The following is a 5275-nucleotide window of genomic DNA, read 5'->3' on the forward strand; positions in this document are numbered from 1 at the left end:
AAAGCTTGTTGTTCCCCAGGAAATAGTTTGTACCAAGCAAAGGCCTGACATAGTGTTGTGGTCAGTGAGTCAACAGATAGTTTATTTCATTGAGCTGACAGATCTTTGGGAAGACTCAGTGGAAGAAGCCTATGAAAGAAAAAAGCTTAGATATGCAGACTTAGGAGCAGAAGTTGAGCAGCGAGGATGGAAAACTAGGATTTGTCCGGTGGAAGTGGGGTGTAGGGGATTCATAGCAAGATCAGCTGTCTCGCTCCTGGGGGAACTCGGAGTGCGGGGACAGAGTTTGAGGAAGACAGTGAAGGAAATGTCAGATGAAGCAGCCAGAGCCAGCCAGTTTATCTACAAGAGAAGAAATAATGTGAGTTGGGGGCCAGCAGGGGGAACTACTAAGTAGGGTACATAACTCCTTGAGATCAGGTGGAGAGATCCACCAATCAGTCCTCTCAGGAGAAAATCCAGGAAGACGAAGGTTATTTAAGTGTGGGAGTGGCCAATTTGAATCCCTTTTGTTTGAGACCATGCTGCAAGGTGAGTGTGTTTGCAGATATGTTATGTAGCGTGTGAAATAGAGTAGGGTGAATGTGCTAGGAAAGGTAGTATCAGCACTGCTTCTACCTGGAGCTCGCATGTACGGAGCCTGGGTTTGGTTGAAGGTGGCAGTGCTGTTTGGGCTGAGAAAGCCATGCGTAAGTAAGGTAAAGGAGGTTATTGGGTTGGTGCGGGGAGCACTTAGTACTTAGCATTTAGCACTTAGAACTACTAAGCAGAGTACATAACTCCTTGAGATCAGGTGGAGAGATCCACTTCCTCTCAGGAGGAAATCCAGGAAGAGGAAGATTATTTAGGTGTGGGAGTGGCCTATTTGAATCCCTTTTGTTTGAGACCATGCTGCAAGGTGAGTGTGTTTGCTGATCCTGTGAGTTTATCTATCTCCTTTAACTTTAGTTTATATTGGAGTTATGCTATGTAGCGTGTGAAATAGAGTATGGTGAATGTGCTAGGAAAGGTAGTATCAGCCCTGTTTCTACCTGGAGCTTGCATGTACGGAGCCTGGGTTTGGTTGAAGGTGGCAGTGCTGTTTGGGCTGAGAAAGCCATGCGTAAGTAAAGTAAAGGAGGTTATTGGGTTGGTGCGGGGAGCACTTAGTACTTAGCTCTTAGCACTTAGAACTACTAAGCAGAGTACATAACTCCTTGAGATCAGGTGGAGAGATCCACTTCCTCTCAGGAGGAAATCCAGGAAGAGGAAGGTTATTTAAGTGTGGGAGTGGCCTATTTGAATTCCTTTTGTTTGAGACCATGCTGCAAGGTGAGTGTGTTTGCTAATCCTGTGAGTTAATCTATCTCCTTTAACTTTAGTTTATATTGGAGTTATGCTATGTAGCGTGTGAAATAGAGTATGGTGAATGTGCTAGGAAAGGTAGTATCAGCACTGTTTCTACCTTGAGCTCGCATGTACAGAGCCTGGGTTTGTTTGAAGGTGGCAGTACTGTTTGGGCTGAGAAAGCCATGCGTAAGTAAGGTAAAGGAGGTTATTGGGTTGGTGCGGGAAGCAGTGAGACCTGGCATTAGGGGAGTGTCTCTGGGACGCCAGAGATCACTGTCTAGCCTCCTGGAGGTGTCGTGGGACCAACTAGACGAAAGGAGGTTCCCACCCGATGACCCCAAAGAGATGTTGGTTATCACTGCTCACTGGTCTGTATAGTTAAGTCTTACCATAATAGCTTATCATAGGGCTTAGGAGGTTGTTTACTGAGTGCTGATCCTTCCTCTAGAGCACAAACTTCTTGGGTTTATTTGAATTGAGTTCTCTATGGATTTTCTCCGCAACCGTTCGTCATAGCGAGAAGCCACGCATATCACGTGAAACAGCGGAACCACAGCTTTCCGACAAGACCAAGCTTGTCGGTAGTTCAATGTTTTCACAGCGAAAAAAAATTATAAAGTTACACTAAAACCATGTATAACAAAGCTTTCATACAGCTTTGCACACACATTACTCTTGGATGGATTACTCGCGAATGCAGGCTCGCACAGAAATGCCACGCATATCACATGAAAGCACAGGGCCAGAGCTTTCCAGTGATACCACACACATCATTGTGCTGTCATCCCATCATGCTGTAAATACATATCAATTGACTACAAAATAAAAACCTGATTAATTTCTTCATATACATTGAGGGGGACACCCCCCCCCCATGCCCAAAATGTCCCCCCAATATATAACTGAAACTTTACTGCAAACAAAGTGTAAAATATTATCTAAGAGGAGATGATTGCACTTGGTTGACTATTTCTCTATTATCTTAGATGTAAATATTGCATGTTTCTTTCAGATAAACCACATTTTTGACTTGTGAATGAGTCAATGGAATTTCTTGCAATAATGAAAAAATACTGGCAATCATGTCCGCCTAGCACAAACCACATGTTTTGGACAACTGTGAAGTGACAGAATGTCCCAGCATCATGGTTCTCGTATTACCAGATTCCAGAGAGTCTCCACTCTTCATATATGGCAGAATATGTCAACTTCCAACTTGCTATGGTGAGATACATGTAAAAGTGTAAGAATTTAGTAACACCGATTTGTTTTTTTCATTGATAGAAAAATTAATATAAAATACAGGCACATATAACGATATGTAATGATGGCAAATCTGGGTAGCCCAGATTGTCCTGAAAAAAAAACAAGATATAGCATGTGTATGTAGCCTTTATAATGAATTTAAATGATATGAGCTTAAAAGTAAAGGCAGTAAAAATACCCCAAAAAGACCTAGGGCCCAAAGGGTTAAACAGTGATATTAAAAGGAAGGTGAGAAATTATTTTCAGCCTGAAAATTATTTTATCTTCAGTGTTTCTTTTTTTTTAAAATCCACACTTGAATGTTGGGCATTTTCAAGAAAATATGTAGTTTTCTTAAAGTTACAATGTGTAATTTATGTGTTTTTTTATTAGCAAATATCAACTATTGCTTTCATAAATATATATTTACTTAAGTGTAATGCAATTCACATAAAGAATGGAAGCTTTCTCATAGGCTTAGAATGATTTCTCTATATATACACAGGCAGGGCGCGGTCTGCTGGAGGCTGCCCTCTTGCGTCGCCATATTTGAATACAGTGGCCGAAAGGGATGTACGCGCTTCGCCTTTCACGTTTACCTAGAACCTGCCATCACTTGAGACGGTTACGGTGAAGATCAATCCGGGGCGCTTCTGCGTGAACCTGCTTTTTACTTTTATGATTCTGTCGCACTTGAAATGGAGGACCACGCATATGTTTTGCCCCGTAAGAGGGAAACCATGCCACCAAATAAAAGAAAAAGATCAGATAAGCGAGGACGGGACAAAACGCGAGTGAATATCGGCGTTGCTTATTCCAGGTGGAAAGAACTGAAGGAGAAGGATTTCACAAGGGATGCGGAGGTTGCCTGCTTTCTGCTAGACAGGTAATTCAATCTGATATTTTAAGATCATTTTGGCTTCATGTTTGCAACTACTTTTCCCTCTCACAGTTCCAATCTGGGTTCAGGTCTCGTCATAGCACTGAGTCTGCCTTGTTAAAGGTGCACAATGATATTGTACTGTCTGTTGATGCCAAGTGCCCTGTTGTCTTAGTTCTGCTAGATCTCACAGCAGCCTTTGATACAGTGGACCATACAGTCCTCCTGTCATGCCTGAATCACTATGTTGGCATTCGCAACACTGTACTTAAGTGGTTTATGTCTTATTTGTCCAATAGAACCTTTTCTGTAATGATTGGTGATTCCTGCTCCTCCAGTGCCTCTCTTTCATGTGGGGTCCCGCAAGGTTCTATTCTTGGTCCTATTCTTTTTTCGTTATATATGTTACCACTTGGGTCTATTATAGCCAGGCACAACCTTTCTTTTCATTGTTACGCAGATGATCTGCAAATCTATCTGCCATTGAAGCCTAGAGGTACTGATGCACAAAGTTCCCTACTTAACTGTATTGCCGACATCAAGCAGTGGTTGGCCCAAAACTTTCTGCATTTAAATGAAGACAAAACAGAGTGCATTGTGTTTGGGGATACTGTGACGACTGGCTTTGGCACCTTGTCTTCATCGTTCAGTCCTACTGTTAGAAATCTGGGAGTGATCTTTGACAGTTATTTGAAATTTGATAAACAAACTGACAATGTTGTTAAGACAAGCTTTTATCAGTTACGTCTCCTGGCCAAAGTAAAATTATTCTTGAGCCGTCACGACCTGGAGAGAGCTATCCATGCTCTAATCAGCTCAAGACTAGATTACTGCAATGCACTGTATGTTGGCATCTCCCAGTCTTCTCTTAGCCGCCTTCAACTTGTTCAAAATGCAGCTGCCCGTCTGTTAACTAGCACTAGTAGACGAGAGCACATTACCCCAGTCCTCTATTCTCTCCATTGGCTTCCTGTCCATTTTAGAGTTGATTTTAAACTTTTAATGTTTGTTTTTAAAACTCTCAACGGCCTTGCCCCATCCTATTTATCTGAGATTTTAACTGTTCGTGAGCATGGCAGGGCTTTGAGGTCATCCAACCAACTTTTGTTGGAAGTGCCCAGGTCTAAGTATAAACACTGGGGTGACCGAGCCTTTTCAGTTGCTGCACCCAGGCTCTGGAATAAGCTCCCCTGTGACATGCGTGCTATCTCTGACCTGGGCCTTTTTAAATCAAGACTTAAAACTTATTTATTTAGGATGGCCTTTAATACCCAGTAGTGTGGCAATACCTTTATTCTTTTATTCTTTTTATTCTTTTATTCTTTTTTATTCTTTTATTCTGTGTTTTTATTGTATGTTATATTCTGTAAAGCACTTTGATTCACCTGTGGGTTGTTGTAAAGGGCTATATAAATAAAGTACATTTACATTTACATCTCATCTAAGTTCGAGGGACAGCTATATTTACGTGCTAACGTTATCCTAGCCTTGGCTAACGTTATCCCAGAGCTACAGCTAAATGGTTAGCCTAGCCTACAGCCTAATCTGTTAATTCTTCTCGCGCTGCTGCGAAGGCTGCCACCCTCTCCTCCTCCTCTTCCCTCTGGGTAGCCGAGACACTAACGTTACCTCCTCTCCTGGCCGTTCCTGCACCGCCTCTACCCCCTCGCCCCCTTCCTCTCCCTGGTCTTCCTCCTCTCCCTCTCCCTCTTCCTCTTCCTCCTCTCCCTGTGTCCTGTGGAAGAACACTCTGGAAATGCATATATTATAATCGTACCAACCTATATTTGCCGCACTGTGCCGTGACTATCACATAAAACG

The sequence above is a fragment of the Epinephelus moara genome, chromosome 1, assembly GCF_006386435.1.
Source record: "Epinephelus moara isolate mb chromosome 1, YSFRI_EMoa_1.0, whole genome shotgun sequence".
NCBI classification, from domain to species: domain Eukaryota; kingdom Metazoa; phylum Chordata; class Actinopteri; order Perciformes; family Serranidae; genus Epinephelus; species Epinephelus moara.